Consider the following 10,823-nt stretch of genomic DNA (forward strand, 5'->3'; position numbering starts at 1 on the left):
TGATTAGACGTCTCTGGTAGAGGCTTAGGCAGAGAACTTTTGTGGAAAGTCCAGGCCTGAGGCCCTGGGAGGCATACTTCATAGCTGTCAGCTAAGGGGTTCTAATCAGCCTCAGATGGATTTGCTGGAATTCTCTTCCCGGCAAGCCCAAGAATGTCAAGACTTGGCACCCATTCTCAGCATTCTCCTTCTAAGACATGTCATTGTGTGTGAAAGGTAAGCTCCTATTCTTTCCCCCTGAAGAAGCGAGGAGGCAGGAATGGCCCTTCCCTGAGGTGAGGATGGGGATGACTGTTTTATTCCTTTAGTGACACAGATCTGCCCTCTGCTTCCATGCAGCTTCTCCACAAGCTCTGGAAACAAATGTGTGGATGTTGGAGACAGTCATGACCTTGAGGTTATGGGGAAGTGTCCCCATGTTTAGTGTAGAAGGATGGAGCTGCCTACCTTTTATGTCTGTCAGCTCAAATGATGAACTTCTCATCACTGATCATGGGAACCAGAGACTCTACTGCCCTTTGCTTGGAGCCACACTAAGTTCCCTGAATTCATGTTCAGTTCTAGAGAGAAGGATCACCACCCCAAGATGGCTGAAATAGAATATTTCTCCCCAGAAGTGACTGGGAGCCAAGAAGCAGTTAATTTGATTTATAGAAATAAAGTAAAAAGTTTTCTTTTGTACCTGTAGGTCTGTGGAGAAGAATTCATGCCCACTCTAACTAATAGCATTTCTAAAATTGGCTGAGGGCAGAGAGCTGGCATTATGAACTGGCCTATAGAATGAGAAAGCAGAAGGGCCTGTGGACGGGGTGGAAAGAGTGAGCTCTAGGGGCCTGGAAGTGAAGAAGGTGGACCCTCCTCCAACTGTTTGCAGGAACCATTCTCCCTCTTGTAGCTTCTCCTCATAGATAGCCACCCAATTAATCTTTTTTTTTTTTTAAAGATTTTATTTATTTATTCATGATAGTCACACAGAGAGAGACAGAGAGGCAGAGACACAGGTAGAGGGAGAAGCAGGCTCCATGCAGGGAGCCTGACGTGGGATTCGATCCTGGGTCTCCAGGATCGCGCCCGGGGCCAAAGGCAGGCGCCAAACCGCTGCGCCACCCAGGGATCCCTGGTTGTGTTTTTTTTTTTTTTTTTTTTTAAAGATTTCCAATTAATCTTTTATCAGACTCAAAACCCATCACCTCTTAGATATAATGGATTTGGGTAATTTGTGGTTTCGTTGCAATACTATAGCCTCATCACAAATTGTGATCACCTTGTAATTCCTGGGTAAATGTTCTCGAAAGAAGGGAACATGAACCTATGGGGTTCCATCCTAAGAAACCAGGATGTCCACATGCTACTTCTACAAAGGTTTATGACAAACTGCCATTAGGAGCTTTGCTAGATAAGTTCTTATTCTTTTGGGCATTTACAGCTGTACTAGTCAGGACAGGCTTTGTTATGATGTAATAGCAAACAACCAGGTACTCTTAGACTTAAACCAGCATGTTTATTTCTTATAGTACTTTAAGGAATTCTGACACATGCTACAACATGCATGGATTTTGAGGAAAATGATGAGAAGTGAAAGAAGCCAGTGATAAGAAGACAAATACTGTTTGATTCCACTTCTATGAGTTACCTAGAGTAGTTACATGAGTAGTTTTATGAGTTACCTAGAGTAGACTGGGGGCTTGGGGTGGGGAGGATGGGGGTTCATGATTGTTTAATGGGGACAGAGTTTCAGTTTTACAAGGTGAAAAGATTTCTGGAGATGGATGATGCTAATGGTTGCACAACAATATGAACGTACTTTATATCATTTAAAGATGGTTAAGATGGTAAGTTTTATGTGTATTTTACGACAATAAAAAAATTGGAAAAGAAAGCAAAGATTACATAGTCCCTGCCCTCTCAAAGCTCCTAATTCAGTGGAAAGGCAGACAAGCGAGCAGAGAGCAGCACACTTTGAAAAACATGGCTGTCAAAGTGTGTCCCAAATCTGGAGGAACCCAAGGACACTCCTTTCTGTATATATCTCTTAAGTGGCAGCTTGAGAAACAGACGAGACACCAACAAAAGGTTTTTGTGCCCCCTAACTGGACTGCCCTGAAGCTACTGACAGTCTGATGTAGCAGAGTCTAGTGAGACGCATAAGCCTCATTTGGTCTTTGTCATATATCCAATTTTACACAATAGAACTTTTAAAAACAAAATGTTCTTCGTCTTTGAAACTGACAAGATTAAAAAAAAATGATAATACTTCGTTGCTTTGTACTGATGAGGATTTGAGGGCAGGGGATTGGGTATTCTCCTAGCCCACTGTTGGAAGTGAAAGTTGTACGTGCTCTATGGAAGGTGTTCTAGTGATATCTATTAAAAACTTTAAAATGTATATATTGTCTGACCCAGTAATTACACATCTAGAAATTTATTTTAAGGAAATAATAGTGTAAGTGTTCAAGGATGTATTTCTAAAGGATTTCATTTTAGTATTGTAAGCCTAGAATATTAGAAAAATCTATTTAACGAGAGAAATTTGGTTAAATAAGACTCAATATTGACTTGGAAGAAATGTCTACAATGTTGTTAGGTGAAAAAAGGAAACCCTAAGAGAGGGAAGAGCAGCCCCCGACATCTGGGAGCTGGCCTGGCATCACCATGAGGCTATAAAGTTCTGTGTCACAGCACAGCAACAGTGGATAAGGCCATTTTGTGATGTGCTGGAGCAGATAAAAACAAGGCCCCTCTGTAATCACGTCTGCACACAGACAAAACAGGAACATTGTCCAAACCAAGCATCCACCTGTGCTGGTTCATAGTAGGGACTGCTGCTCCTTTATCAATTCTTCACCAGGTTTAGCTTCGCACTGGTTGTCTCTTCTTCTGGGTGACATTTATTAAGGTAGCCCATCATAGAATTACCCTGCTTCCTGACAACATCCTATCCAGAGCAGAGCCCAGCTTCCTTAAACCTTCCTGCAAATTACCTAGCTCAAACCGAAGTCCTATAAATTCTAACAGCCTCTTACTGAACTGAAACACCCATAGTTCCCATGGTGTGTGTTCTCTTGTACTACAGACTGAGAAGCTCAAGTGCAGGTGTGTTCTTGGTGGTCTTTGGTTGGAATGACAACCGGGATAGCCCCTGTGGTTTGTAATAGATAATTTCCATTGTCATAAAAATATATGCAATAATACACACTAAACTGTTAGCAACTGGTTATCCCTGAGAGGGGTGATTTTGTTCTTCGTTTTCATTTTTACAATATGCATGGATGGAGAGAGAACAGGAAGAAGAAAAAAGAGAAGACTGAAGAGAAAACAATATTGATTGCAGTGGCAGTGGTTCTGAACTAAGTGTTGATTAGGTGTTGAGAGTGGTGCTATTGGAGGATCTTCATTTTCTTTGCATTTTCTACACTGAATATGCATTATATTTGACTATGAAAAATAGAAGTTATTTTTATTTTTTATTTATTTTATTTTTTAATAAATTAATTTTTTTATTGGTGTTCAATTTACCAACATACAGAACACCCAGTGCTCATCCTGTCAAGTGCCCCCCTCAGTGCCCGTCACCCATTCACACCCACCCCCCACCCTCCTCCCCTTCCACCACCCCTAGTTCGTTTCCCAGAGTTAGGAGTCTTTATGTTCTGTCTCCCTTTCTGATATTTCCCACACATTTCTTCTTCCTTCCCTTCTATTCCCTTTCACTATTATTTATATTCCCCAAATGAATGAGAACATATAATGTTTGTCTTTCTCCGATTGACTTACTTCACTCAGCATAATACCCTCCAGTTCCATCCATGTTGAAGCAAATGGTGGGTATTTGTCGTTTCTAATGGCTGAGTAATATTCCATTGTATACATAAACCACATCTTCTTTATCCACTTATCTTTCGATGGACACCGAGGCTCCTTCCACAGTTTGGCTATTGTGGACATTGCTGCTAGAAACATCGGGGTGCAGGTGTCCCGGCATTTCATTGCATCTGTATCTTTGGGGTAAACCCCCAACAGTGCAATTGCTGGGTCATAGGGCAGGTCTAACTCTTTGAGGAACCTCCACACAGTTTTCCAGAGTGGCTGCACCAGTTCACATTCCCACCAGCAGTGTAAGAGGGTTCCCTTTTCTCCGCATTCTCTCCAACATTTGTGGTTTCCTGCCTTGTTAATTTTCCCCATTCTCACTGGTGTGAGGTGGTATCTCATTGTGGTTTTGATTTGTATTTCCCTGATGGCAAGTGATGCAGAGCATTTTCTCATGTGTGTGTGGCCATGTCTATGTCTTCCTCTGTGAGATTTCTCTTCATGTCTTTTGCCCATTTCATGATTGGATTGTTTGTTTCTTTGGTGTTGAGTTTAAGAAGTTCTTTATAGATCTTGGAAACTAGCCCTTTATCTGATATGTCATTTGCAAATATCTTCTCCCATTCTGTAGGTTGTCTTAGTTTTGTTGACTGTATCCTTTGCTGTGCAAAAGCTTCTTATCTTGATGAAGTCCCAATAGTTCATTTTTGCTTTTGTTTCTTTTGCCTTCGTGGATGTATCTTGCAAGAAGTTACTGTGGCTGAGTTCAAAAAGGGTGTTGCCTGTGTTCTCCTCTAGGATTTTGATGGAATCTTGTCTCACATTTAGATCTTTCATCCATTTTGAGTTTATCTTTGTGTATGGTGAAAGAGAGTGGTCTAGTTTCATTCTTCTGCATGTGGATGTCCAATTTTCCCAGCACCATTTATTGAAGAGACTGTCTTTCTTCCAGTGGATAGTCTTTCCTCCTTTATCGAATATTAATTGACCATAAAGTTCAGGGTCCACTTCTGGGTTCTCTTTTCTGTTCCATTGATCTATGTGTCTGTTTTTGTGCCAGTACCACACTGTCTTGATGACCACAGCTTTGTCGTACAACCTGAAATCTGGCATTGTGATGCCCCCAGATATGGTTTTCTTTTTTAAAATTCCCCTGGCTATTCGGGGTCTTTTCTCATTCCACACAAATCTTAAAATAATTTGTTCTAACTCTCTGAAGAAAGTCCATGGTATTTTGATAGGGATTGCATTAAACGTGTAAATTGCCCTGGGTAACATTGACATTTTCACAATATTAATTCTGCCAATCCATGAGCATGGAATATTTTTCCATCTCTTTGTGTCTTCCTCAATTTCCTTCAGAAGTGTTCTATACTTTTTAGGGTATAGATCCTTTACCTCTTTAGTTAGGTTTATTCCTAGGTATCTTATGCTTTTCGGTGCAATTGTAAATGGGATTGACTCCTTAATTTCTCTTTCTTCAGTCTCATTGTTAGTGTATAGAAATGCCACTGATTTCTGGGCATTGATTTTGTATCCTGCCACGCTACCAAATTGCTGTATGAGTTCTAGCAATCTTGGGGTGGAGGCTTTTGGGTTTTCTATGTAGAGTATCATGTCATCGGCGAAGAGGGAGAGTTTGACTTCTTCTTTGCCAATTTGAATGCCTTTAATGTCTTTTTGTTGTCTGATTGCTGAGGCTAGGACTTCCAGTACTATGTTGAATAGCAGTGGTGAGAGTGGACATCCCTGTCTTGTTCCTGATCTTAGGGGAAAGGCTCCCAGTGCTTCCCCACTGAGAATGATATTTGCTGTGGGCTTTTCATAGATGTCTTTTAAGATGTCGAGGAATGTTCCCTCTATCCCTACACTCTGAAGAGTTTTGATCAGGAATGGATGCTGTATTTTGTCAAATGCTTTCTCTGCATCTAATGAGAGGATCATATGGTTCTTGGTTTTTCTCTTGCTGATATGATGAATCACATTGATTGTTTTACGGGTGTTGAACCAGCCTTGTGTCCCAGGGATAAATCCTACTTGGTCATGGTGAATAATTTTCTTAATGTATTGTTGGATCCTATTGGCCAGTATCTTGTTGAGAATTTTTGCATCCATGTTCATCAGGGATATTGGTCTGTAATTCTCCTTTTTGGTGAGGTCTTTGTCTGGTTTTGGAATTAAGATGATGCTGGCCTCATAGAACGAATTTGGAAGTACTCCATCTCTTTCTATCTTTCCAAACAGCTTTAGTAGAATACGTATGGTTTCTTCTTTAAACGTTTGATAGAATTCCCCTGGGAAGCCATCTGGCCCTGGACTTTTGTGTCTTGGGAGGTTTTTGATGACTGCTTCAATTTCCTCCCTGGTTATTGGCCTGTTCAGGTTTTCTATTTCTTCCTGTTCCAGTTTTGGTAGTTTGTGGCTTTCCAGGAATGCATCCATTTCTTCTAGATTCCCTAATTTATTGGCGTATAGCTGTTCATAATATGCTTTTAAAATCGTTTGTATTTCCTTGTTGTTGGTAGTGATCTCTCCTTTCTCATTCATGATTTTATTAATTTGAGTCTTCTCTCTCTTCTTTTTAATAAGGCTGGCTAATGGTTTATCTATTTTATTAATTCTTTCAAAGAACCAACTCCTGGTTCTGTTGATCTGTTCCACAGTTCTTCTGGTCTTGATTTCGTTGAGTTCTGCTCGAATCTTTATTAACTCTCTTCTTCTGCTGGGTGTAGGATCTATTTGCTGTTTTTTCTCTAGCTCCTTTATGTGTAAGGTTAGCTTTTGTATTTGAGTTCTTTCCAGTTTTTGAATGGATGCTTGTATTGCGATGTATTTCCCCCTTAGGACTGCTTTTGCTGCATCCCAAAGATTTTGAATGGTTGTGTCTTCATTCTCATTAGTTTCCACGAATCTTTTTAATTCTTCCTTAATTTCCTGGTTGACCCTTTCATCCTTTAGCAGGATGGTCCTTAACCTCCACGTGTTTGAGGTCCTCCCAAACTTCTTGTTGTGATTTAGTTCTAATTTCAAGGCATTATGGTCTGAGAATATGCAGGGGACAATCCCAGTCTTTTGGTATCGGTTCAGACCCGATTGGTGACCCAGTATGTGGTCTATTCTGGAGAAAGTTCCATGTGCACTTGAGAAGAATGTGTATTCAGTTGAGTTTGGATGTAAAGTTCTGTAGATATCTGTGAAATCCATCTGGTCCTGTGTATCATTTAAAGCTCTCATTTCTTTGGAGATGTTGTGCTTAGAAGACCTATCTAGTATAGAAAGAGCTAGATTGAAGTCACCAAGTATAAGTGTATTATTATCTAAGTATTTCTTCTCTTTGGTTATTAATTGATTGATATATTTGGCAGCTCCCACATTCGGGGCATATATATTGAGGATTGTTAAGTCCTCTTGTTGGATAGATCCTTTAAGTATGAGATAGTGTCCCTCTTCATCTCTCACTACAGTCTTCGGGGTAAATTTTAGTTTATCTGATACAAGGATGGCTACCCCTGCTTTCTTTTGAGGACCATTCGAATGGTAAATGGTTCTCCAACCTTTTATTTTCAGGCTATAGGTGTCCTTATGTCTAAAATGAGTCTCTTGTAGACAGCAAATAGATGGGTCTTGCTTTTTTATTCAGTCTGAAACCCTGCGCCTTTTGATGGGGTCATTAAGCCCATTCACGTTCAGAGTTACTATTGAAAGGTATGAGTTTAGTGTCATCATGATATCTATTCAGTCCTTGTTTTTGTGGATTGTTCCACTGAACTTCTTCTTAAAGGGGAATTTTAAGAGTCCCCCTTAAAATTTCTTGCAGAGCTGGTTTGGAGGTCACATATTCTTTCAGTTCCTGCCTGTCTTGGAAGCTCTTTATCTCTCCTTCCATTCTGAATGAGAGCCTTGCTGGATAAAGTATTCTTGGTTGCATGTTCTTCTCATTTAGGACCCTGAATATATCCTGCCAGCCCTTTGTGGCCTGCCAGGTCTCTGTGGAGAGGTCTGCTGTTACCCTAATACTCCTCCCCATAAAAGTCAGGGATTTCTTGTCTCTTGCTGCTTTAAGGATCTTCTCTTTATCTTTGGAATTTGCAAGCTTAACTATTAAATGTCGAGGTATTGAACGGTTTTTATTGATTTTAGGGGGGGATCTCTCTATTTCCTGGATCTGAATGGCTGTTTCCCTTCCCAGATTAGGAAAGTTTTCAGCTATGATTTGTTCAAATACATATTCTGGCCCTCTGTCCCTTTCGGCGCCCTCGGGAACCCCAATTAAACGTAGGTTTTTTTCCCTCAGGCTGTCGTTTATTTCCCTTAATCTATCTTCATGGTCTTTTAATTGTTTGTCTCTTTTTTCCTCAGTTTCCCTCTTTGCCATCAACTTGTCTTCTATGTTGCTCACTTGTTCTTCCACCTCGTTAACCCTAGTCATTACGACTTCTAGTTTGGATTGCATCTCATTCAATTGATTTTTAATTTCTGCCTGATCGGATCTAAATTTTGCAGTCATGAAGTCTCTTGAGTCCTTTATGCTTTTTTTTCTAGAGCCACCAGTAGCTGTATAATAGTGCTTCTGAATTGGCTTTCTGACACTGAATTGTAATTCAGATTTTGTAACTCTGTGGGAGAGACGGCCGTTTCTGATTCTTTCTTTTGAGGTGAGGTTTTCCTTCTAGTCATTTTGCTCAGTGCAGAGTGGCCAAAAACAAGTTGTATTGGGAAAAGGAGAAAAAGAGAGGAGAGAAAGAAGGAAAGAAAAGAGAAAAAGAAAAAAGAAAAAAAGAGAAGAGAAAGAGAAAGAAAAAGAAAGGAAAAAAGGGGGTGGGGGAAGCAAACAAATCAAGAAGCAAAACAAACAAACAAACAAACAAAAAACCACGGGGGAGTATCTTCTGATTCTGTGTACTTTAAGTCCCTTGACTTCTCCTGGAACTTGTCTGTCTTGCTGGTCTTCTGGGGGAGGGGCCTTCTGGGGTTGTGCTGATTTTCAGGTGTTAGCACTTGGGGGAGCTGCTGTGCCCCTGCCTGGTGCAGGGCTCAGTGGGGGTTGTTTACCCCGTGAGGCCCCAGGAGGAACAACGGCAGTGGCGGGGCCAGCCCTGGAGCCCTGGAGTTAGCCCCCGCAGTAGCTCGGGAGCTCTCCGTCTGCAGGGCCTGGAGGCTCCGGGCGGGGCCCCTGATCTGCTCAGCTGGGGCAGGAGCGTCCTTGCAGTCCTGGGCCCTCCCGGCCTCTGCCTGTCCCGGGGGGAGGCCGGATCCTGGGCTGTGTCCCGGCGCCCTGTGCTCTGGGGCCTGCACTGTTGGATTCGTGCTCCCGGCCGCGCAGCCCCCTCTGCGGAGCCGCCGCCCGAGCCCCTCCGAGCTGCTCCCGCCCCGCAGCCCCCTCCGCGGAGCCGCCGCCCGAGCCCCCCGAGCTGCTCCGGGTCCCGCCGTGCGCGCTGCAGCCCTTAGGGAGCTCGGCGCACTGTCCCGGGGCGCAGGTGTCTGTTAGTGTCCCCGGGAGCCCGAGGGCATCCCCGCCCTCCTGGGGTCCTGCTCCAACTCCCCGCGAGCCCCTTTCCCCCGGGAAGGTCGGTGCAGCTCCTGCTCCTCCGGGACGGGGCTCTCCTGTCCTGGGGACTCTCGCCCCGGCCTCAGCCCGGCTCCTCGCGGGGCCCCTCCCCCTTGGAGGCCTTTTGTTTCTTTATTTCTTTTTCCCGTCTTCCTACCTTGATAGAAGCGCGAACTCTTCTCACTGTAACATTCCAGCTGTTCTCTCTTTAAATCTCAGGCCGAATTCGTAGATTTTCAGGATGATTTGAAGGTTATCTAGGTAAGTTGGTGGAGACAGGTGACCTGGGGACCCTACTCTTCCGCCATCTTGCCCCGCCTCCCAGAAGTTATTTTTAAATGAAAGAAAATTGGGATTTTTTTCAAGGGACAATACTGTATGACTGTTTAATTTTTATTTTTGCGGTGGTGTCTCACGCCTGGCTAAAATTGTTCGCACGTCCTGAAGTTTGGAAGCCTCCTGGTCGTCCAGGTCAGTTGCAGTACAGTTAGAGTGCAGTAGGTGTCGCTCTTTCCCAGAGAATGGCGCCTTGCTACTGTTGGCAGGAAGGCCTCTGACTGGCACCCAATTCTAGATCAATTATGTCTGCGAGATATACCTAATCTCTACCCTTTGAGTACTATGTACCTGTAATTTTTCTTCCTCTTGTAATTTTAATCCATGACTCAGTCTAGATAAGAGGAATTACTACAATAAAGCACACTCCTTGTTCCTTTCATGTAGCCAGCCTATCTCCACAGTAATTTGAAATACTCAGGCAGCTATTATATTACTGCATTTTACAGATGAGGAAAGTGAAGTTAACCAGGAAATTAAGTCATTAACAGTTCATTGGTTCAGCTCTCTCTCCCCTTCATTGGCTAATTCTAGAAATTGGCCCATATGTAACAAGACAACACTATTTGTGCTTTATATTTGTATATGAATGTATCAACCGTAAAAATACATTTGGATCCACTTTCTAAGAACTGCCACTCAAATGATGAGAATCAACCCATGCTGCTTGTGCAGTGTGGTTGTACAAAGGGGAGCTCTCTCAACTTTGGGCAAGGCAGGCAGCCTGCAGAAGCCTGGGGGCTCTTTGCAAACATCTAGGCATCCTTGGGGAGCATGCTGAATATAAACCAGGCTTGGGCATGACTTGGGGTTACCATTGTAAATATCACCATTGTCCTCTCTGGTGGTGTCAGGGGCATAGGGCCGTGTGCTGCTTCTTCTGAGGTCTCACACTTTCCCAATCATAGCATGTGATCTTTCTCAGGCTGTCACTTCCTGATTCCTGCCACTTTTCCCTTTTCTAGTCTGCTTTTCTTCATATGTTGTAGAGTTGAAATCAAATAACCAAGTTAGGCAGAAATGAATATAAGGGAAAGCTGATCAAGTTCAAAGCCAATCTATTTGAAGGCATTTGTATTTGTATATTTACTTCCTGGTTTGTACCTGGATTATGAAAGATGATACTGAT

The sequence above is a fragment of the Canis aureus genome, chromosome 12 (genome assembly GCF_053574225.1).
Source record: "Canis aureus isolate CA01 chromosome 12, VMU_Caureus_v.1.0, whole genome shotgun sequence".
Classification (NCBI taxonomy): Eukaryota; Metazoa; Chordata; class Mammalia; order Carnivora; family Canidae; genus Canis; species Canis aureus.